The 26,391-nt window shown below is 36.1% G+C and overlaps 1 pseudogene; it reads left to right on the top strand.

Annotated features, from left to right (window-relative positions):
- LOC131033847 (DNA-directed RNA polymerase subunit beta''-like) overlaps window positions 1–20,615 on the top strand; it is a 59,567-nt pseudogene extending 38,952 nt beyond the window's left edge.
- The last annotated feature ends 5,776 nt before the right edge of the window (window positions 20,616–26,391 follow it).

Here is a 26,391-nt window from a genome sequence, read left to right as displayed (position 1 = left end):
TATAGACATTATTACAAGAGGGTGAAATACCCAAACTAGTCCCTCATTCCTATTAAATGAGGACTTCAATTAAATTAGATGCATCTTCTTTCCTAAATAGGTACAACATATAGTTTCCTTTTACATTTTTGTAACTTATAATATCAATTACTCCATTTCCAAATCTTTTTCTGCAAACAATTAAAAATAGCAACTTCTACTTGCCCTTTTCTTTTCTTCCAACCACCTGCAAATAAATCAAAATACTATAACCATGGAGTGCTCACCTCCCAGCCTAGGCTAACTAGTAGCCACCCCCGAGCTCAGAGAACCAAGCCCTAGATAGGTAACACAAATGCAAACACAAAAGACAAGGGAAAACACAATCTCGAACACAATCCCAACCCAGGCTACACTGCACCACACATTCGTGATGTCTTTTCAAGGGTGGTAGTGGACCAAGTACCCTGAGGAGACTGCAAGTATGGAAAAACATATAGCCACCTCATGGCAAACCAAAACATATAGCCACCTCGTGGCAAACCAAATACATCAAGTATTACAACCCCACATTCCTTATGCCCCCCAAGGCATTCATGCCTTATTTCCCTCCTTATGACCCCCAATGCATAAACAAGCCATGTAGCAAGGGTCACATAAAATCCCTTGTGATCACTCTCATAACGAGAGCCTCTCACTCGAGGGCTGTCACTTCTACCACCCACAAGACATCCTCTCTCCCAAGAGTAGGAGGTCTTGATTACTCCCAAAACACATAAATTGCATAATCATAAAACACCAAATAAATTTCCAAGGAATACATGCAAGGCAAACTAGCCTTTAACACAAGCAATTCTTTCAATTCAATATGCAATAAGAAAACATTACAAGAAAGGTAGAACCAACCTTAAACTGCCCAAGGGTATGCTAGTTTTGTTGGGGATGAGCAGCCCAATTCCACAAGTCTTTTCTTTCTACACTTAGTCAAATTTCTCAATCCCAAATCTATCTTTTTCTTTTCAAAAATTATTTGTCTCCAAAAATGGAGAGTGGGTGATTACCCACTAATTTTCTAATTCTTTCTTAAGAAGCCCTTTGTGAGAGTTCTCACAAGTTTCTAAAAAACTAAAAAGGAAGGTAAGGTAAAATGGAAAAGGGAACTTCTCATTCGAAAAGGAAGGTTTACAACTTAGTTCAAGTCTTCTAATTTCAATTTTCGCACAACTTAGAAAAGTCACTTTTTAGGGTGTCTAAAAGGTCACATGGGAGTTGAAACATGCCTAAAATTACTCCTAACCCTTAGGTATACCTTATGGGCTTTAGGAAACCCTAATAAACTACCCCTAGGAGTCCATTTAACCCTTTTTAAACCCCTCTGAAGTTAATTTTCGGGTCAAACCTAAGTTGACTACCCCAAAGATTCTCTACCTAAGGCAATTATGGAATCACATTAAATTTAATTGAAAAAGCTATAGTTAAACAATTCCCTCCAAGAGACAAATTTAAAAACTCAAACATAAATCAACACGTGTCAAGTGACACAAAGAAAATACTTTTACAAAATTGCACATGAAATCTTGTCTCTTGTTGGATTTAAATAAATCAAATAAATAACATTTAACACACATGCATCATTTACTATTATGAATAAAATACGACACAAATGGGGTGTTGTCTCTCCAAATAGACAAACCTTGGTTTTACGAACATACATAGGTCTACGTTTGGTTCTCCATAATATTTACATGGTCACATGGATATCTTTTCCTGCACCACTCAAATACACATTAGTAATTTCCAATAACCTCGTATAATATTAAACACATGAATTAGAATACACATCAAACACTTCGCATACAATTTACATTTGAACAATTCAATATATCTCATATCCAAATAAATCCACATAAGCAATTATCATAATTCTCATAATTTTGGTCCACACATAAAACATACATCCTAATTCTATCATCATAATAAAGTCCTTTAAATCCAATAATGACATACATCATCCCCAATTTATCCTATTCTAAAATCATATAGAGTTCTATATCATAAAGCATATAAATGAAGCATCAACATTCATCAATGTTATCCAAATCATGGAATCATATAAGTTTTAAATCTAGACATAGCTGACATACGTTAAATCACGATTATCCAATCAATGGATCTTTTAGGATTTCAAATTCATAACACATCAAAATGTACACCACAAGGTGCAATAACTCTATAACTTGGTTCAATTACTTTTCTCACCAATCTATCTGTCTAACACAGTCCATTCTATTGAATTATAAAGCATTTATTAATAGGGTCAAACATGGTCAACTAAGTTAATCAAAGCTTGGTTTGGGGAAGGCATTACACATATACCTTGTTACAATCCTTTTTCCAGTCCTATATCAATTCCATATCAATCTCATAAATGAGATCTTATATTTATACCATAACCTAAGACCAATTTAGTAGGTCGGCTCACTAAAGATATTACAATAGAAAAAATATGTGATGCATCATGTAGGATCAACGCATTTACAATAATAATAAATCATCTCCATAACATGTCGTGATGATCTGGAATAGATATTCTTGGCAATGCATAACCTAGACCTATTTGCTGGTAACAACAAATATGCAAACCCGAATAGATCAATAACCAAATCGCCAAAACCAAGTGATCAAATAATGTCTTCGACATAACCAGGTAGTCTCCAAGTCATTCCAAGTACTGGTGAACAATATAACCTATTGATGAACCAAATACCAGTGATTGTGCATAAGTCACTGACTTGCCGGTGAACATAACCAAAGATCTCCAAGTGTTGATAAGTGTGACAAGTGTTAACAAGTGTTGACATCAATGACAAAACCATATCAACATATCCAAAATACCAACAGAAAATATACCAAGTCCCTCAAATAACCAGGTATGCATGTTATCAAAATCTATTACAATAGAAGGGAGTAATGAATTACCCCTTGTACACTCACATTTGATTGATTGGGGACAAGAAGGAAAACCAACTCTAGATTGGTTTGAGAACAATGAAGCTATTGCAGAATTCTTTAGCATCAGAGAAGGATTTCCACAAGGTGATCACAAGGAAGGATTTGTTGTAGACCTGGATAGAACATCATACTTTGGAGAGGAAAATGCCTCTATAACAGAATATATGGATCAAAGTGACCGTAATGGCAAGAGTGAGTTAGATAACCTCCCTATTGAAAAAGAGAATTCAACATTACTCATGGAAGAAACTAAAGAAGTAAATATAGCGAAGGAAAAGTTGTACATAATATCCACTTAGCAAGATCATTGAACCAGGAAGAAAAGGAGAAATTCATATAGTTTTCAAACAGCGTCCTATCAATTTCAGTTGGTCCTATGTGGATATGCAAGGCTTGGATCCAGAATTGGTGTTAAATCATTTACCATTGCTACCAGGAATTAAACCATACAAACAAAAGCTAAGAAAGATGCATCCACAAATTGCATTACTGGTCAAAATAGAACTCCAAAAGTTGTTGTATGTGGGCTTCATTCGACCTATTGATTATGCGGAATCGATATCCAATTTGGTACCTATGACTAAGCCCACTAGGGGAATAAGAATTTGTACCAACTTCTGAGATCTAAACAAAGAATGTCCTAAGGATGATTTCCCATTACCCAACATAGATATGATAGTTGACTTAACTGTTGGGAATGAAATGCTTTCATTAATGGATGGCTTCTCAGGATACAACCAGATTAGGATTGCACCAGAAGATCAATGCAAGACGACATTTACATGTCCATGGGGGACATACTACTAGAACATCATGTCATTTTGTCTTAAGAATACAAGAGAAACATGTCAAAGGGGTACAACGACACTATTTCATGACATGATCCACAATATAATGGAAGATTATGTGGATGATCTACTGGCTAAAACATAGACAAGAGAAGGTCATCTTGAAGTCCTTGCAAATATATTTGATCGATTAGAGCCATACAATGTCAGGGTAAACCCAAAAATATGTGGGTTTGGTGTAACTACAGGAAAACTTTTAGGGTTTATTGTGTCTAATAGAGGAATTGAAGTAGATCCTACAAAATTCAAAGCAATCATGGATATGTAGCCTCCATCAACACTTAAGCAGTTAAGAGTGTTACAAGGAAGACTATAGTCCATAAGGAGATTCATAGCACAACTGGAAGATAAATGCCATCCATTCCAGTATTTACTCAGAAAAGGAGTTACCTTCCAATGGAAAGAACAATGTCAAGAAGCTTTCCAAGCTTTAAAAGATTATCTTCTGAATACTCCAATGTTAGTTCCACCTACTCCAAGAAAACCCCTATTACTATATATATCGACAACAAACTCATCTTTAGGAGCCTTTTTGGCACAACATGATGATCAAGGAAAGGAAAGAGAAATATACTATATAAGTAGAACCTTAATTGGATATGAGCTTAATTACACTCCTATAGAACGAGCATGTCTAGCAGTGATTTTCGCATCTTAGAAACTTAGACATTATATGCTGAGTCACAAAGTACAACTCAGCACACTTTGATCCACTCAAATATTTGTTAAGAAGAGAAATTTTGGGTTCACCAAAATGTCGCATGTATAAATTCATCTAATGTAAAGAAAACTAGGAATACCAGGGAAATTACGAATCGCTATCCTAATTAGAATTCAAACAAACAAAACAATAGAATTGGTGCAGGAGCACCTAGTTTTGAGTACATTTTCTAGTTTTTGGTTTGTTATTATTTATTTTGGTTTAGTTTTTTGAATAATGGTCTACTCATAGGTCCACATGTGTGTTTGATATGCATTTAGAGCATGAATATTAATTGGATCATGTATTTACTCAATTTTGGCTTTTGAGCCCTTATAAGCCTAAAATGGCATAAACGTGCATTTTGGCATCAAACATCTTCAAAAGCCTTATTTGGCATTGAGACATGTCATGTTAGTGGTTTTAAGTCATCCTAGGTGGTTTAGAATGAGTGACAATGCATAAAATGCAAAAATGCACTTTTTGGCAAAAGTTGTCAATGTTGCTCGACAACATTTTACAACTTTGAGCAACTTTTTGAAAGTTTCAAAAAATCGGTGGTTGGGAAACTGATGGAGAGTTGGTTAGGCTCTAAACGGCATATAAATTCTTTGTGGATGAATTTAATGGGGTGGGTGAACACCTTGAGAAAATTGTAATACATTTTGAAGACCTTTTTCAAGTTTTAACTTGCATTTTTCTCAAATTGTGAGCAGTTGTCTGTACTTCACGGATTGATTTATACATGTCTTTGTAGTGCTGAGGAGGCATTTGAGTTTTTTTTTAGTGCATGTTTGAATTAAGTTTTTCATTTTATAGTTCTCTCAGCCTGAGCAAGGGTTCTAGAGGCCCAAACATGGTTCCAGCTTGAAGTCCTTTGATTTTTGCTCAATAACCCTTGGGACTTGAGCCATGGAACCTTTTTAAAGTGTATATAAGCTTTGTTTTGGTTTGGAGGTCATGGAGATCCCATTGGACATCATTTCCTAAGAAAGCTTAGTCATAGCCGGTTAGGAAATGATTGAAATTTTGCAAGTGCTTACAGGGATGATCAGGTTTGAAGATGCCTTGTGTTTGGCATGAATAAGTGAGGTGTGGAAAACCAGGGAAGACAATAAACCCTTGGAGGAAGACCAAAAAGACCCAAAAAAACCTTCAAATATGCCAATTTTGGGTTTCATACCTATACGGATAGACCTGGTTTCCTCAACTGGTGAATCTCAAAGTTCATCCAAAAGGGTACTTAGATCATAAATATTTTTTCTTGGTTCTTTGAGAAAATTTTGAGTAATTCCAAAAAAATCGGTTAGGTAGGGCTAATTGGGGGCTCTAGGGCTACTATGCCTAGAAAATAGGAGAAAGAGGGAGCGATGGAGAAGTGAATGAAACCCAAACACAAAACTAGTTGATTGGCTTGGAAAAACCTTAAGGATGCCTACTACAACTCCTGTAAGCATATGTTAGAAGTTTGATAGATTGAGGTTAGATTTACCCCTGTGAATCTCAACCATGTCTGAGCAGTCAGTGAGCACGTTTTGATTGGGAGCACTCCTATAGAGTTTGAATGTTTTAATTGGTTGATAGACCCATGTAGAGTGAAGGGATCCCACTAATACATCACTCAACTTCCTATTGGAAAAGATAGACTCTCTTTGAGTACCCCTCCCCATCATAGTGGTATCAGAAAAACCAAGATTTGGGAAGAAGCCAATACATAATAGAAATTGAGTCAGTAGGAGAAAATAGCCTAAGGATGGTGACCAATGCTGAGTTAGCCAAGAAGGTAGAAGATCAAGAGGAAGATAATAGACTCCTCAAGGAAATATTACTAAAGTTGGAGAGCAAACTAGACGCAGTTGAAGACAAGGCTGAGAAAGTGACAATTAAGGTCAAAGAAGGGAAGGGTAAAGAAGTAGTAGAAGAGGATAGCACACCTAAACCAAATCCTATTCTATTTGAAGAACCTTTCCTTAGATAAATCAAATCCTTAGGAGGAAAATACTTAGAAGGAGTGCCACTTTTTTATGGAAAAATGGAACCAAAGGTAGTCATGGAATGGATTGAAAGTTTGGAGAATCACTCTAAATGTGATGGGATTAGTGAGGCACAAAAGGTGAAGGTAGATGAATCTAGATTGAGAGGAGCAGACTTGACTTAGTGAAAATTCATCCAAGAAGAGAGGGAAAAGGAGGGTAAGAACCCAATAGCCACTTGGAAAGGAAAGCTAGCCAAGATGAAATAAGCATATATCCCTAAAGGTTATGAGATCCAACTGCACAAAAGGAGACAAAACTTGAGATGAAGAGACTTAGACGTGAGCAGCTACACTAAGGAATTTTAGAAGTTGTGTCTGAGATCCAAGGTGGTGGAAGATGAAAGCATCAAGGTAGCCATATACTTGAATGGACTGCGATGTAATATTCAAGAAGAATTGAGTTTTTTATGTCCTAGTACCGTTCACAAGTGCTATCAATTGGCACTCAAGGTGGAAGAAAAGAGAAAAAAGAGACAAGAGCACAACAATAGAGGCAGAGGTAGGTGAAGAGATGGCAAAGGTCAGAGAGGTAGATTTGGTGGAAGAAGTGTAGACCAAATATCCCAAGGAGAATCCAAGTTGGTTGAGAAAAGTGGCGATTCCAATAGCAAGAGCAGCTATAGAGGAAGGGTATCTAGCAAATCTAGTAGAGGAAGGTCTAGTGGATCAGGAAGAGGGTCCTATTTCACCACAATGAAGTGCTACAATTTCCATCAACTTGGACACCTGACCTATAGATGTCATGAGAAGTCTTCTTCATCCCAAGGAGGTGAGAGGAGACTAAATTATGCTCAAGAAGATGCAGTAAACATGAAGGCATTAGAAGTAAGTTTAGATTCAGAGGTTGGAGAGAATCATATGATAAGAAGAGTCTTGATTAAAGAACCGGTTAAGGAGGAACCTATCCAAAGGAGATCCTTGTTTAGGATAAAATGCAAGATCATGGGAAAGGTATGTAGAGTGGTGGTGGATTTAGGATCCATAGATAACATAGTGTCAGAGGAAGCAGTGAGTAAGCTCAATTTACCAAGAATACCACATAGTGATCCTTATAGGGTTACATGGCTCAACAAGGGGTAGTATGTTCTTGTGAATGAACAAACATGAGTGGAGTTCACTATAGGAGGCTACGAGGACATAATATTGTGTGACATCTTTCTCATGGATGCTTGCCACCTACTCCTAGGTAGGCCATGGTAGTTTGACAGAAAATCAATACACCATGGAGAGAAGAATGCTTATACTTTTCAAAAGGATGGAATCACCTACAAAATTCAGTCAATAGGAGACCAAGAAGAGGGAAGATCAAAGGGTTCTAATGTGCTGCTAGTTGGTGAGAAATATTTTATGAACACACTCAAGGAAGGAGGAGTGGGGTTTTCCATTGTTGTAAAACCAAAAGAAGACAGTAAAGAGAAGAAAGTATACATTCCCAAAGAAGTGCAATAGGTCCTAAATAAGTTTAAGGACATTGTCAGTGATGTAACACCAGCAACTTTGCCTCCTTAACGTGCCATAAGCCACCAAATTGATTTCATACCTGGAGCTTCATTTCCCAATAAGGCATCTTATAAAATGACACTAGATCAGAACAAGGAGGTATCCAAGAAAATACAAGAACTCTTAGAAAATGGACTACTAAGAAAGAGCATCAACCCATGTGTAGTACCCATCATTTTGGCCCCAAAGAAGGGAGGTACTTGGAGACTTTGCACTGATTATAGAGCTATAAACCGGATTACCATCAAGTATAAATTTCCCATTCCAAGAATTGAAGATTTGATGGATTGTTTAGGATGTGTTGAATACTTCACCAAGATAGACTTCAAGAGTGGCTACCACCAAATCAGAATCAAGGAGGGAGATGAATGGAAGATAGCCTTCAAGACCACAGAAGGACTCTATGAATGGCTTGTCATACCATTTGAACTCACAAATGCTCCTAGCACATTCATGAGACTCATGAATGAAGTACTCAAGGACTATATTGGTAAATTTGTTGTTGTTTACTTAGATGATATCTTGATTTTTATCAAGTTTAAAGATGAACATCTTAAGCATATAGAAATTGTACTGAGGAAACTATGTGATAAGCAACTAACCATCAATTTAGAGAAATGTGAGTTTAAGAAATGGGAATTGATATATCTTGGGTTTTTCATCTCAAGAGGTGATTTGAAGATGGATACCTCTAAGGTGGAAGCCATAATCAGTTGGCCTACACCTAAGACAACAAGTGAAGTAAGAAGTTTTCATGGTTTGGCACAATTCTATAGGAAGTTCATCAGAGTATTTAGTGAGATATGTGCACCCATGCTTGATACAATCAAGGGAGGTATGAAAACCAAGTTTCATTGGACAAAGGAAGCACAAAGAGGATTTGATCTCTTGAAGACAAAGGTGGCTACTCAACCAGTACTTATTCTTCCAACCTTTGACAAGCTCTTCACCATTGAAAGTGATGCAAGCAACATAGTGGTTGGAGCAGTTTTAAGCCAAGACAATACATCGATTGTATTTTTTAGTAAGAAGATCAATGATGCAAATAAAAGGTATTCCTCTTATAATTTGGAGTTGTATGCACTTGTTAAATCTCTTAGGAAATGGAGGCATTATTTGTTGCCTAAGGAATTTGTGGTTTATACTAATAATCAAGCTCTTAGCTTCCTTAATTCTCAAGAAAAGTTGAATCATAGGCATATTAAATGGGTAGAGTATTTGCAGTCATATATCTTTACCATTAAACACAAGAAAGGACAATGTAATAAAGTAGCTGATGCATTAAGTAGAAGGTTGCTAGCAGTGCAAGAAGTGCAACTCAAAAGTATTGGAGTGGATAGTTTCAAGGATTTGTATGAAGATGATGCAGACTTTGCTTCTACCTACAAGGTTTGCCAAGAGTTTGGAAACCATTTTCATAGTGAATATGCAGATTACACCTTACAAGATGGACTTTTGTTTAAGGGAGGACAGCTATATGTACCTAAAAGATCTATGAGAGAAAATTTGAGGCAAGAGAAGCACAATGGATGCCTAAGTGGACATTTTGGTTTGAACAAGAATTTGGAACTTCTCCAAAGATTCTACTATTGGCCTAAGATGCAAAGAGATTTCAGGAAATATGTGGAACAATGTGTGTTTTTCCAAAGAGCTAAAGGTACCTCTTCCAATGTTGGTCTTTATCAGCCTTTATCTATCCCAAACCGGCCATGGGAGTGTGTAAGTATGCATTTTGTTGTTGGTTTGCCTAAAACCAAATCAGGTTTTGATAGTATCTATGTTGTGGTAGATAGATTTAGCAAGATGGCCCATTTTATTCCATGTAAGATCACTCATGATGCTAGTCACATTGCTCACTTGTTTTTCAAGGAGCTTATTATAATTCATGGTTTACCTATCAGCATTGTATCAGATAGAGATGCAAAGTTTATTGGTCATTTTTTGAAGACTTTGTGCCAGAGATTGGGTACTAACTTGTTTTTCAGTTCATCCTATCATCCCCAAATGGATGAGGTGGTCAATAGAAAACTTGGAAACCTTCTTAGATACCTGACAAAGGAGTATGGACAAGCTTGGGATTAGATCATCCATCAAGCTGATTTTGCCTACAATGACAGTGTGAATAGGTCCACCTGTAAAATCCCTTTTGAGATTGTGTATGGCCTTCATCCTAGAGGTGTTTTGGAGCTCAAAGATGTTGGAAATATGGGAAAGTAGAGTGGACATGCTTTGGACATAGCTCAATCCATGCAAGAGGTTTATGAGTAGGTTAGGACAGACCTAGTAGACACCTCCCAAAGAATCAAAGAAAAAGTAAATGAGAATAGAAAAGATGTACAATTTATAGTTGGGGACATGGTCATGGTTCACTTGAACAAAGAAAGGCTTCAGAAAGGTGTCCCTAGTAAGCTTCAGATGAGGAGGATTGGTCCTTGCAAAATCTTGGTGATGTATTGCAACAATGCTTACAAGTTAGACCTACCCGGTGATATGGCTTTATCTCCCATCTTCAATGTTGCCAATCTGGTATAGTATAAAGGCACACTTCCAAAACAAGGTAGTAGAATCTCAGAGGTCTCTCAATCACTTTCAGACCTGCCCTTACCACCTGCACCCATTCCACAAGCTGAGAAGGTGTTAGACTCCAGAGTTCTCAAGCAAACAAGGCATACCGTCTATATGAAGCACTTGATCAAATGGCACCACCTTTCAGCATCTGAGGCTACATGGGTACCTAAGGAAGACTTTTCTAAGCTTGGAGTTCCCCTTTCTTTTTTTCCTTAAAGGAGTCACTTGACTTCTTTCTCTTTGGGGGAATATGGTGCAGGAGCACCTAGTTTTGAGTACATTTTCTAGTTTTTGGTGTGTTAGTATTTAGTTTGGTTTATTTTTGTGAATAATGTTCTACTCATAGGTACACATGTGTGTTTGATATGCATTTCGAGGATGAATGTTAATTAGGTCATGTATTTACTCAATTTTGGCTTATGAGCCCTTGTAAGCCTAAAATGGCATAAACGTGTATTTTGGTGTCAAACATATTGAAAAGCCTTATTTGACATTGAGACATGTCATGTTAGTGGTTTTAATTCATCCTAGGTGATTTAGAATGAGTGACAATGCATAAAATGCAAAAATGCACTTTTTGGCAAAAGTTGTCAATGTTGCTCGACAACATTGTACAACTTTGAGCAACCATTTGAAAGTTTGAGCAAATCGGTGGTTGGGGAATCAATGGAGAGTTGGTTAGGTTCTAAATGGATTATAAATTCTTTTTGGATGAATGTAATGGGGTGGGTAAATGCATTGAGCAAATTATAATATATTTTGAAGACCTTTTTCCAATTTTAACTTGCATTTTTCTCAAATTGTGAGTAGCAGTCCGTACTTCATGGATTGATTTATTTACTATTCTCCCATGATTGATTTATACATGTATTTTTAGTTCTCAAGAGGAATTTGATTTTTTTTTTAGTGCAGGTTTGAATTAATTTTTTGATTTTATAGTGCTCTCGGCCTGAGCAAGGGTTCTAGAGTCCCAAACATGGTTCCAGCTTGAAGTCCTTTGAGTTTTTTTCAATAACCCTTGGGACTCAAGCCATGTAACCTTTTTACAGTGTATATAAGCTTTGTTTTGGTTTGGAGGTCATGGAAAGGCCATTGGACATCATTTCCTAGGAAAGCTCAGTCATAGCCTGGTTAAGAAATGATTGAAATTTTGCAAGTGCTTGCAGGGATGATCAGGTTTGAAGATGCCAAGTGTTTGGAATGAGTAATTGGGTTGTAAAAGAGCCTTTTTGGAAGTTTGGAGGTATGGAAAAACAAGGAAGACATTAAACCCTTGGAAGAAGACCAAAAAGACCCAAAAATCCTTCAAATATGTCATTTTCGGGTTTTGTACCTGTACAGACAGACCTGATTTCCTCACCTGGTGAATCTCAAAGTTCATCCAAAGGGGTACTCAGATCATAAATTATTTTTTGTGGTTCTTTGAGAAAATTTTGAGTAATTCCACATAAAACAATTAGGTAGGGCTAATTGAGGGCTCTAGGGCTACTAGGCCTAGAAAATAGGAGAAAGAGGGAGAGATGGAGAAATGAATGAAACCCAAACACAAAACCAGTTGATTGGCTTGGAAAAACCTTAAGGACACCTGCTACAACCCCTACAAGCATATCTTAGAAGTTTGATAGATTGAGGTTAGATTTACCCCTGTGAATCTCAACCATGCCTGAGTAGTCAATGAGCACATTTTGATTGGGAGCACTCCTAGAGAGTTTGAATGTTTTGATTGGTTGATAGACTAGTGTAGAGTGAAGGGAACCCACTAATACATCACTCAACCTCCTATTGGAAAAGGATAGACTCTCTTTGAGTACCCCTCCCCATCAAGAATAATGTAAATAATCAAATAGGAATGTAAATATTCAATCAAAATCCCCTATTCGAAGACTGCATATAGCTTTCATTTCTCTTCTCCTTTTCGTGGTATGGTGGCTCTTAGATAATGCACTAGCAGACTGCAATTGACACAAAGATTCAAAGTCCGTGATTGTTAAAAATGGAGATTGAATGCTCAATTTATAGATTATTGGATGAGATTGAATGAAAGGTGGAACAGATTGATCAAGAGGTGGAACCCAGGTGAGCTCACATTCTGATTGATAGTTGAACTGCTATTTTGGAGGTGAAAAAAAATAGATTAATTGAGTCAACTGATTGAGAAAAAGTTGACTAAAGGATGAAAAAAGGTGATTTGAGGAAATAAAGACGAGGAAATAGTTAACTAATTGAAAGTTGATTGAGAGGTTTATTTAGAACAAGCTAACTAAAAGATGGAAATAGGGATTTGAATTAGAAGAATTAATGTAATTAAATGAAATTATAAGAAATTAGAATTTGGGGATTTAGAATTTGAACAATTAATTAGTTAATTAATTATGATTTTAATCCTTTAATTTAAATAATCTTTATTATTTAATTAAATTCAATTTCTAAACAATTAAATAGTTTCCTTCCACTCACTACATAAATGCAGTCATTAACAATCATAGAAACACGGAAGAATGTGCCTACAACATCTTCTTTACAGATAAAAGATATTGGTTGTGGAGAATACTCTTTTTCAAGTACCTCAAACGAAAAACAGTTATCTCTATCTCCTAGGTCTTTTGGGAAACCTCAAAATACAGTAAAGAAACAAGACAAAGCAAAATAAATAGTCAGGTACTCAGATTCATGCTCTTTCATTAGGTGGGGTGATTTACAAGAAGAATCTCTGAATGGAGATGTCAATCACTGGATATATAGAGAAGAAGATGACATGACAATACCCAGATTACGTTTAGATCAGTATGGCAATGGATTCAAGATGTTACAAAAACATGGGTATGATGGTACCACAGGCTTGGGGTTAAAAAAGAAAGGAAGATTAGAACTTATTTTACCAAATGACAATCCAAAGAGTCAAGGGTTAGGATATGTTGTACCAAATATAAAAGAAGAAAGACAACATGCATTGGATATGATAAACAGACCAAGGCTACCGTCAAAGTACATATCTCAAAGTCAGTTGTCAACACGAGTGTTTCCCTCTTCATCTCAAACAAGCAATAAAGTACCAACATCGCTTAGTGCAAAATCAGATGGTGAAGATATGAGACAACTTCTACAAGAACCTAGCACGGAATCACCCAACAATACAGTATCTGACACATCCGCACAAGCAAATATGGTAACAGACAAAGGCTTAGTACCAGTAAATGAACCTAATCCTTGGTTATTGTCAATACTAGTGCCAAGGGAAACAACTCAAGCTCTACACAATGAATCAGACGAAGAAAGACTACAAAGACTTATACCAGGTTTGAGAAGGGTAACCCCCATACAAAGGAGGCCCACCAATCTACAACAAAATCAGATTCAAGAACAAGAGGAGATAAGTGATACAACCTCAAAAGTTGAAACATACATAGCAAGTGACATGATAAGGTATCACAAATCACCTATAGAGGATGAAAATATATCAAGTCCCTCAAATAATAAGGTATGCATGTTATTAGAATCTGTTACAATAGAAGGGGGTGATAAATTACCCTGTGTACACTCACATTTGATTGATTAGGGATGAGGAGGAAAACCAACTCTAGATTGGTTTGAGAATGATGAAGCTATTACAGAATTCCTTGGTGTCAAAGAAGGATTTCCACAAGGCAATCACAACGCAGGATTTGTTGTAGATCTGGATAGAACAACATACTTTGGAGAGGCAAGCACCTCTGTAATAGAAGATATGGGTCAAAGTGATTGTAATGGCAAGAGTGAGTTAGACAACCTCCCTATTGAAAAAGAGAATTCAACATTACTCATGGAAGAAACTGAAGAAGTAAATATAGAAGAAGGAGAAGTTGTACATAATATTCACTTAGCAAGATCATTGAACCAAGAAGAAAAGGACAAATTCATATCAATTTCACTTGGTCCTATGCGGATATGCAAGGCTTGGATCCAAAATTGTTGTTACATTATTTACCATTGCTACTAGGAATTAAATCATACAAACAAAAGATAAGAAAGATGCATCCACATATTGCATTACTAGTCAAAATAGAACTCAAAAAGTTGTTGGATGTGGGCTTCATTTGATCTATTGATTATGCAAAATGGATATCCAATCTAGTACATATGACTAAGTCCACTGGGGGCATAAGAATCTATACTGACTTTCGAGATCTAAACAAAGCATGTCTAAGGATGATTTCCCATTACCCAACATAGATATGATAGTTGACTTAACTTATGGGAATGAAATGCTTTCATAAATGGATGGCTTCTCAGGATACAACCAAATTAGGATTACAGCGAAAGATCAACATAAGATGGTATTTACTTATCCATGGGGGACATACTACTGAAACATCATGTTGTTTGGCCTTAAGAATGCAGGGGCAACATATCAAAGGGCAATGACAACACTATTTCATGATATGATCCACAATATCATGGAAGATTATGTGGATGGTCTACTAGCTAAATCACAGACAAAAGAAGGTCATCTTGAAGTCCTTGCAAAGATATTTGATCGATTAGAGCAATACAATATCAGGCTAAACCCAAAAAAGTATATGTTTAGTGTAATAGCAGGCAAACTTTTAGGGTTTATTGTGTCTAATAGAGGAATTGAAGTAGATCTTGTGAAAGTCAAAGTAATCATGGATATGCAGCCTCCATCAACACTTAAGTAGTTAAGAGGGTTACAAGGAAGACTACAATCCATAAGGAGATTCATAGCACAACAGGCAGATAAATGTCATCCATTCCAGTATTTACTCAAAAAAGGAGTTACCTTCAATTGGACAAAACAGTGCCAAGAAGCTTTCCAAGCTTTAAAAGATTATCTTCTGAATACTCCAGTGTTAGTTCCATTTACTCTAGTAGAACCCCTATTACTATATATATCAGCAACAAACTCATCTTTAGGAGCCTTGTTGATACAACATGATGATCAAGGAAAGGAAAGAGAAATCTACTATATAAGTAGAACCTTAATTGGATATGAGCTTAATTACACTCCTATAGAATGAGCATGTCTAACAACAATTTTTCGCATCTCAGAAACTTAGACATTATATGTTGAGTCACCAAGTACAAATCATAGTGTGCTTTGATCCACTCAAATATTTGTTAAGCAGAGCAACATTGAATGAAATATTCTCTAAGTGGGTCATGATTTTAAGTGAGTTTGATATAGAATATGTGGACAAAAAGGAAATCAAAGGGAAGATAATAACGGATTAGTTAGGAGAGGCTCTTTTGCAAGACAGTCATCTGCTACTAATAGACTTTTCTGATGAATCTGTGTTTATATTGATAGTATCTACCATGTGGAAACTATACTTTGATGGGTCATAGAACTTTGTATTATTGTCCAGTGGAGGATAAAATAATTACAGGTCTACGGTGACTCACAATTGATTGTAAATCAAGTCAATGATGACTATAAAACAAAAGATGATAAATTGTTTCCTTATAAACAAATGATAGAAGATTACAAAGAACATTTTAGTAACATCACTTTTGAACAGATTCCAAGGATGCAGAACAAGGCAGTCGATGCCATGGCTACAGTAGAGTTCTACTAAATATACCTAATAATGAAACTTAGTTTGAGTTTATTATAGAACAATTGATGATACCGGCCTATGAGATTCCCTCATCAAAATATGTATGTAAAATTGTGGGTCCTGAATCCTTTTGGTATAATGAGATATACACATACTTACATACTCAGTATATATCTCCTAATTTGTCTATAAATCAAAAGAAAACTCTTATTCGATAAGCATCCAGACATACTATTATTGTTGACACATTGTATAGAAAGGGCTTTGATGGAGCCCTTCTCTGATGTCTTGATGAAAGAGAAGCTCAACTTTCCCTAAAGGAGGTCCATGATAGAATTTGTGGGGCACATCAAAGTGGCCCACCACTATCAAAGAAATTGTTAAGAACATGATACTATTGGCCAACTATGGAAAAGGATGCCAATAAATATGTACAAAAATGTAAACAATGTTAAATACATGGAGACCTCGTGTTACAAGCTAGGGTTGTCATTGCACCAAAAGGTTGACATGTCAATGCTCGATACAACCACTAGACTTATAGAATCTACAAAAGGTTGTTAAACCATGTTGCAAATCCCCGTGAGGGACGTTGGCCCACTGCCAATAATCCCCCTCCTAGCATCACTCACTACAACCTGCGTGATTCAAACCTATGACCAAGCTCTGATACCACTTGTTACAAGCTAGGGTTGTCGTTGCACCAAAAGATTGACTTGTCAATGCCTGATACAACCACTAGACATATGGAATCCACACGAGGTTGTTGAACCATGCTGCGAATCCCCATGAGGGATGTTGACCCACTGCCAACACCTCATTCTTGCACTGATACAAGATCTTCAACCTATTACATCACCATGGCCATTTTCACAATGGGCATTAGATCTAGTTGGTAAAGTCAATCCTACTTCTTCCAATGGGCACAAATTCATCTTAACAACTATTGAGTATTTTACTAAATGAGTTGAGGCAATTCCCCTTACATATGATGAACTTGAAAAGCACTGAGAGGGGGGGTGAATTAGTGTCACCAAAAATAAAACTACTTCAAACACTAACCGGTAGATGAACTTAACAAAACTTTTAAACATAATGCATGCAATCCAAAATGATATAACATCATCCACAATAAGTAAAATATCCACCATAACACAAGTCTTTATACATGGAAAACCCAAATAGGTAAAAAACCATAGTGAGATGGAACTCATAAGTTAACTATCTACAGTAATAGATAATTGGTCGGTTAAGGTCTACAAAGTGCTCTGCTACGAGCAAATATTGTTAGAGATCCCAAAGCTTGATTAAAATTTATACCTTGTAAAAGGTAGTACCCTATTAGGAGTAACCTCAGTAGAGGATTTCTAAATCCAAACTAATGGATCACCCTGTTAGAGGATTTGAACAATGAAGCTTGTTAGAGCTTACCCGATTAGCGGGTTTTAATTATGTTGTAATTGTTAGAAGACAACAGGATTTGTTTGATCTGTCTGAGTAGCACAATACTTGCTTGGTGAGATCCTTTTAAGCGTATTCAACACTGCTTCTCAACATACTTTGCAACTTAACACTTTTACCTTTGCACATAACATATCACTTTCTCTCATACAAAATAATTCATTGTGATGTCAATATAAAGACATTTAGATTTCATGTCGGCCTCAAGAAATCATAACATAATTTCCTAGGTGCAGTGTATTTGGTCAAGTGATCATAACTCATGACAAAAATACTGCCAAACTTTTGGTGGTGATAACTCATCACATAATGTATGAATACCGGTTGGAACACTTAATACCGGTTAGAGTTAAACCGCTTGTCATTGATGCTTCCGAGATAGTCTCTGTTGGATCTTCATGTTGATGTTGAGACATGTATAACCAAGTGGTTATCTCCATGCATATACCGGTTGTCACCAAATACCAGTTAGAAATAAACAACTTTAAGTCATACTGGTAGACAATATAAACATATGTGTGTATGTGTTTCATCAATGACAACATATGATGAATTCATTACAATCATCATCAAGCCAACAATCTCCCCCTTTGACATTGATGGCAACACTTAGAAAATTTTACAACAATACCACTAAGTGGTTCTTAAAAGAAAAATTTATACACATACTCCCCCTTACTACATACATCATACAAAATTTTCAAAACACACATACATATTTCTACTCCCCCTTTGACAACAATGCCAAATTGAAAAAGTAAAATATATATATATATATATATATATATATATATATATATATATAGAGAGAGAGAGAGAGAGAGAGAGAGAATTTGTATCAAATTATTCATCATATACAACAATTTGAAAAACTGAATCAAGATTCATGCATTAGCAATCCTTAGAAAAATTGCACTAAAATCCTCTTCAACTGAGATAAAGCATGTTCCCATGTTTCTAGCAAATTCTCAGTGAACTCAAGTGTAGACATGATCTGATTATGAAATTCCTCCATGGAATCTAGTGAACAGGTTTCTGGGGTAGCTAAAATAGTTTTTGTATGTGTGTAGGCTCTCTGTAGGATGTCCACTTGTGTTGTGAGTTGACTCTTTAACTCCTTTAGTGACCGGAGTCTTTTAGATTTCTCAAGATCATAGGTGTCTAACCTGATGTGCAAATCATCCATAGATTTGCTAAAAGAAAAAACAGAGTCTTGAAGTGTTATATATGCATTGCATATCTTTTCTAGCTCCTGCTCAATTTTGGTATGCCTTCTATTGATATCAGTAAAAAAAATGAAATATTAGAAGTATATGCAAGATACTTCCCGCATGTTTAAATAGCTTGCCTTAATAAATCTTTATTAAGTGATAGAGCCAGTTTCCCAGTATCAATCTCCTTCATAAGATGTTCACCTCGCTTCTTCCTATAACTCTTATTGTTAGGACCCAGAGGCAACTGAGAGGGGTGGGTGAATTAGTTGTCTAATAATTTTATCTCAAATACAACTTGAAACATAATACTGATAAACCAAACTAAATGTCGGTAAACAGATTAATAGTTAATAATAGTACTGGTGAACCTTAATGCATGAAATAGAAAGAGAGACAATATCCAAAACACATAACATAGAGATTTGTACGTGGAAACCCTGTAAGGGGAAAAACCATAGTGGGAAACCTTACCCATAATCAGATGATACTACTACAGATAGTATGTGTTTACAAATGGAGTCTGCACATGCAGAAAGGCCAACTACCTAGAGCTCACTTCTCAATCACAGAATGAGAGTCACACTAACTACAAAATGGATAATTAAATCCAATGATAATGTACTGCTCAAAGTGGCATCTTCTATGCTGGATTCAGTACTGGTTAAGCTCTGATTGTCTTCTTCAAACCTTCCTTGAATCTTCAAATGATGTATGCATGAGTAGATCTTCTTATATTTGCATATACCAGATATAACCTTAGAATACCTTATTACATACCATACCCATACCATGTTAATCTCACAATTGAGATCTTGCATATATACCAAAACCTAAGACCAAATGTGTAGGTCTTCTCACTAAGAATATTACAATAAAAATCAATTACAACAAGTCAAGATGTGATGCATCATGTCGGGTCAACAATAATATTAATTGATTAAACCATCTCCATAACGTGTCGTGCTGATCCAGAATAGATAATGCATGTTAGTCCATAACCTAGACCAATTTTTTGGTAACAACAAATATGTCAACCCGATTAGACCAATAATTAAATCTCCAAAACCAAGTGTCCAAACCATGTCTTCGACATAACCAAGTGATCTCTAGATGATAACAAGTTATCCTCAGTGTCGATGACCAATATAACCTATCGGTGAACCAAATACCAGTGACTGTGCATAGGTCACTAAACTTGCCGGTGAACATAATCAAAGATCTCCAGAAGGATAAGTATTGATAAGTGTTTACATCAATGACAAAACCAAGCAACATATCCTTAATACTAAAACTTATCAGCATATGTTTGGGCTTCTTCTTCAAGTGATGTAATTTGGTCAAGTGCATCAACAACTAATTGACCAAGTTTGCTAAAGGGTGTTGTCAGGTGCCCTATAGCAGATTTGTCAAAATATCTACTTCTTTCTGAATGGTTTCTACTTTTATCCTTTGTTCCTTAAGTATTTTCTTGTGCGCTATATATTTGCATGACATTTACAATCTTCATCATTTAATATACACTCATATTATCAACATTTATAGGCCCCGAAATGCCCAATGAGTCATCTTCATCTTCATCATTCTGTTGTAAGACTAATGGTTTTGTTGGTCCAAAAGATGTTACCTTAACAATTTATTTTTCTTGATCTTTCTCTATTTCTTGTTCAGATGACTGAGTACCAATGTTTGTATCAGATTCCTCCTGAATATCTTGTGAAATCGGTGGGGATTGGGGTTTCTTAGGTTGATCTTTTGCTGGTGGATTTACCATCCTGGTTGAGTAGTCAGTTCCTCAACTGAAGTAACTTGTAAGATAGTGATCATAAGTGGCTATATATCAGGTGCAATGATGTCTTCAGATAGATCAATTATATCCTCGATATCATGAATAACATGCATGGTAGTGTCATCCTTCCTCTCATCATCTTGCACATCTTTATCTATTTTAGGTATATCATCATCATCTTGTTCATCTTGAGAAGAACGTATGAGCTCTTCCATCTGTTGGATGCTACAAGCTATTTGATGAGTTTCAGTCTAAATAATTTGCCTCTTTCCACTGAGTAGCTTCAATCTTCTTGCTTTGAAAGAAAATTGAATTTTGTACTAATCAACTAAAGCACGTATTTCATCCTTGGATAATTTAGGAAAATATTGCACAAATATCTCATCTATAATTTATTTTTTCTTCTTTACAGCTTCCTCCCATTTATTCAAAAGAATAGTGTACAAAGAATTAGAGATATCCTTTTCAATATCATGAGGTAATCTATTGTAATGACATAAATGATTGATTACATGTTGAATGATTTTCTCCTTCTCATCTTCAGTGAAGGAATCAAAATGTTCTTGGACATTGTCAAATCTGTTTCTCCCTAATGTCTTCACTGTTCTTTCAAAGTGGGTTTCAGGCTTGTAAGTTGAGATATCAATAGGCACAGTTGCCTTTGGCACATTTTTCACTGACTTTGCTACTCTAGCAGTAGCTTTCATCTTCTTAGGTTCTTCTTCAGTGTCGGTTCCTTCAAATTCTACTTGAAGAATTAACTTCTGACCTCTTTTCTTTGTCTCCTTTTTCATATACACCTTAGGTTCCAGTTCCCTTTTGTTTTGGACACTCTGTGTTGTTCTATTACTTGTCATCACTGGAGGTGCATCCTTAGCTTTATCTTTCTTACCTTTTCTACTTGTGGACAGAGCAATACATGTTCCAGCTTGTGTAGTATGTTCTTTCACTGAACTCAATTTTTCCCTCTTTTTATCTATTGGAGATGCCAATAGGTTATTGGCATATCCAATAAATAAGTCATAGTTAACCTCATAACTCATATCTTCCATTTCTTCCTCTCTAGGCCGAATTGCCTCCATTAAACAAAAATCATTGGTAACTGTAAAAACAATGTCTTTGGCAAAATGTTTTACCACATCATCAGGCAATCTTACTCTCATGCTCATCTTCTTCTAAAATTCATTGAAGTATTTGTTCATAGCGGCAGAGAAAGTATTCCTTACAACCTTGATGTTGTTCTTGATCTAGGTGGATACCTGTAGATCCTTAGACCATTCAAGATCTCCGATTCTCGATAGGAAATTCTAAAAATAAAAGAATAGCCCGATCAATAATTGTCCATATTTAAACTTTAGGTTGTTGTCCTTCTTGATAGATTGTAGATTTAAAAACAATTGGCTCCTTATGGCCTCACAAAGGTCATAATCTGCATTTTCAGCTATCATCCTGTAAGAAGTATGCACTGTTGTTGATGGAACACTATTCATTCTACTAGAGTAGAATACCCAGTAGCCTATGACCATAGCTTCTAATTTTATCGTTGGGTCTCTGATATCGTTAACAGGGAAGGCATGACCATTAGAGGTTGAACTGGTTAGGGTATTTACTATATCTTTTAAAATGCACCTCAACTGAGGTACTTCACCGGTTGAGTGAAAACTAGTTACAGCCTGAATGGCTTCCTTGGTTATGGTATGAGTCCTCTCTAAGTACATGTTCTCCCCATGAACTCGACTCAAGATAATTTGAATATGCTCTTCTTCAAAATTTTCAAGGAAGTAAGCGCGTTATGAAAACATTTCTCGAAAACCCTAATATACTCTATTTGAATTTTCCCATTTTCATCACAAAGTGATTTCAACTAAGAATATATTGACAGTGACCCTAAATCCTCAATTTTGTAATCAATGTAGTTGGACAAATCTCCTTTTACTACGACACCACTAGGAACTTGTGACAAAGCATTATAAGACACAATCTTTTATGCATTTACAACTTCCATAGGTTCCGACGTGATCATCAATTTCCCTACTGACTTAGAAGATGATGTCATTCAAGATAAAAATAGATTACAAAGCAAGATTATCAAGAAATACCTTATTTCACACACTGCCTTGTTTACCGGTTGTATGCCCAAGTGCACACCAGTTCTGTCTTTCCAACCTTCAAAAAAGCTTGATTACTCAAATCTCAATGAAACTTTGACTAAAATTAGCTAATAATCTTTAGTTATCTCTGCGAATGCTCAAAAAAAATTTCTTGAAAGCGCTAGGGTAAAAATAACAAAGAGAAAAATCGCTTTTATTTTTTTTACCAACTACAATAAATGCTCTCCCGTTAGGGTTACAAACCCTAATTACATCGCTCAAGAAGAAACCGGTTGATAACTAAATAAAAAAAAGTTATCAAAATCTCATGCTTTCAAATTCTCTTACCACATATTCACTTCAAGGGATCCGAACGTGGGTTTATTATTATGCTCCCCTTAGCCATATAAAAAGGCTTAATTCATCAGTGTAGGATTCTCTTCATTGGGTGAAGGAATAGATTGTTCTCCAAGTGAATATCACTCTTCTTCTTCTAAGTTTGATTCATTTCTTCTCTTATTTCTTCAAATTTGACCTTCTGCTTGCCTTTCTGATCTTCAGAAGGGTTGATCATTTTTCTCCTCTTGGATTTACAGAATTTTGCCAAGTGCCCCAGTTTGTTACAGTGATATCAGGCCATACCAGATGATTTCCAAGGTCCTACATTACCTCTCCCAGTTCTTCTTCTGCAATTCATAACCACATGACCAAAGTTGTTACAGATGGTGCATATGATATTTGTTACCTTTTCCATCTCAAATGAACTAAACTGGTTGTTGTAGGGTCTTTGTTAGTTCATATTTCCCTGGTTATCATAATTTCTCATCCAGTTGCCATTTGGTCTTGGATGCATATGTGGTACAGGATTATTTGCTCCATATCTGCACTCAACTAATCTATGTCCATACATTTTGCATGTAAAGCAATGAACTTCAAATTTCTTGGACACATACCTAGCATTAGTATTGTAGCTTACATTTATGTTAGGTTTGTCTCTACAAACATTTGTAGTGTGACTAGGTTTATGGCAAACCAAACAAACAGTTTTAAAGACCTTCTTACAGATAGCTTTCTTGACCTTAGGAGAAAATTTGTTCTTAAGAGTGTTTCTCTTTGTACCAAATGATTCTCCTTTCTCAGATATGCTCAATCCAAGCCCAGAGGTATCACCTTTCATCCTTTGTGATTGGATTTGTTCATCTAGAAAGGCATAACTCTTGTTGAATTTTTCCAGTTTCTCATTAGCTTCGGTGAGCTTCCTGGTGAGATCTTCATTATGTTTTGACAGGCTCTCTCTCAGAGATGATGCTAGTTCAAGATCTAGCTATAAATTCCCTTTTTCTTCTCTTTCTACAACCAAATGCTCATGCATAGTGACATTTTCTCGCTTGATCTTGGCCATCTCTTGATCTCTTTCCTTGATAAGATCTTCAGTTGTTCTTCTGGCTTCCAGTTCCCGACTCATGTGGATAGTCAAGTTTTCTAACTCTCTCCTCAGATTTAGTTTCTCACTGTTTAAATTTTCATCTTCCTCGGCTAAAGCATCAATATTAGCCTCATCTGAAGAACTGTTATCAGATATTTCCAACAGTTGTTCAGTTAGCTCTCTCCTTTTGACTTGTGAAGCTTTCAGTTTGAACCTAAGGTTTTCAAGCTCATTTCTACTAGCTTCAAGCTCTCTGGCCATCTCAAAGTAGCTCATGTCCCCCATGGTGGTTTCAAGGCTCCCTTCTAAATGATTAGGCTTTAAAGTTAGGCTCTGATACCAATTGATGGAATTGAAAAGCACTGAGAGGGGGGGTGAATTAGTGTCACCAAAAATAAAACTACTTCAAACACTAACCGGTAGATGAACTTAACAAAACTTTTAAACACACTGCATGCAATCCAAAATGATATAACAACATCCACAATAAGTAAAAGATCCACCATAACACAAGTGTTTGTACATGGAAAACCCAAATAGGTAAAAACCACGACGAGATGGAACTCACAAGTTAACTATCTGCAGTAATAGATAACTAATTGATTAAGGTCTACAAAGTGTTACGCTAGGAGCGAATCTTGTTAGAGATCCCAAAGCTTGATGAAAAGATACACCCTATAAAAGGTATTACCCTATTAGGAGTAACCTTGGTAGAGGATTTCTAAATCCAAACTAATGGATCACCCTGTTAGAGGATTTGAACAATGAATCTTGTTAGAGCTTACCCGGTTAGGGGATTTTAATTCTGTTGTAATTGTTAGAAGATAATGGGATTTGTTTGATCTATCTGAGTAGCACAATACTTGCTTGATCAGATCCTTTTAAGCGTATTCAACACTGCTTCTCAACATACTCTACAACTTAACACTTTTTCCTTTCCACATAGCATATCACTTTCGCTCATACAAAATAATTCATTGTGATGTCAATATAAAGACATTTAGATTTCATGTCGGGCTCAAGAAATCATAACACAATTTCTTAGGTGCAGTGTATCTGATCAAGTGACCATAACTCATCACAAAAATACCACCAAACTTGTTGGTGGTGATAACTCATCACACAATCTATGAATACCAGTTGGAACACTTAATATCGGTTAGAGTTAAACCTATTGTCCTTGATTCTTCTGAGATAGTCTCCACTGGATCTTCATGTTGATGCTGAGACATGTCTAACCAAGTGGTTATCTCCATGCATATACATGTTATCACCAAATACCGGTTAGAAATAAACAACTTGAAGTCATACCAATAGACAATATAAACATATGTGTGTGTATTTGTTTCAATGACAACATATGATGAGCTCATTACAATCATCATCAATCCAACAACATACACCACTGGTAAGAAAATAGCAAAGTTCATGCTTAATTACATTATCTGTTGGTATGGGATTCCAATGTGCATAGTGACAGACAATGAATGTCCATTCAAAAATAAGAAATGAGAGAATTGTGTGAAAAAATTCAAATACAATAGAGATTTGCAACACCATATTATTCACAAAGCAATGGACAAGTAGAAAAAACAAACAAGACAATATTGAAGATCCTAAAGAAAGTTGTCACTGATGCAGGATGGGACTGGCATCTCCAGTTAAATCTCACTCTTCGGGCTTACTAAACATGAGTCTGCACCCCTATAGGAGCAACACCATATTCCTTGGTCTATGGTACAGAAGTGATACTACCTATTGAAATAGAACTACTGTCTTTAAGAGTCTCCTTAAAAAACATCATATTAGAGGAAGACTATTTGGTTGCAAGATTACAAGAGCTTGAAATGCTCGATGAAAAGAGAGAAACTGCTTTAAATCATTTGCAAGGTTACCAGAACAGATTGAGAAGGAGTTACAATAAATGAGTATGCCCAAGGAATTTTGAAGTGGGAGATTTAGTTCTCAAGGAGAACCAAAGGAACCTAGCGGAACAAGAAAAGCTAGGGAAGTTTGAACCTAACTGGCTAGGTAATTTTATCATAACAACGGTTATAGGAAATGGAGCATACGATTTGGCTACCATGGAGGGAGATCCACTCCTTGGCCCTATGAATAGCATGCACCTTAAATGACATTATATCTAAGGGCTAGGTTAGTTTAGGTTTTACTTTCTGTATTGCATCTCATTTTCTTTAAAGCATTACATCATATAGT

The sequence above is a fragment of the Cryptomeria japonica genome, chromosome 3, assembly GCF_030272615.1.
Source record: "Cryptomeria japonica chromosome 3, Sugi_1.0, whole genome shotgun sequence".
In the NCBI taxonomy this organism is placed as follows: domain Eukaryota; kingdom Viridiplantae; phylum Streptophyta; class Pinopsida; order Cupressales; family Cupressaceae; genus Cryptomeria; species Cryptomeria japonica.
Note: the sequence above shows the minus strand (reverse complement) of the source record. Positions and strands in the feature narration are given on the sequence as shown.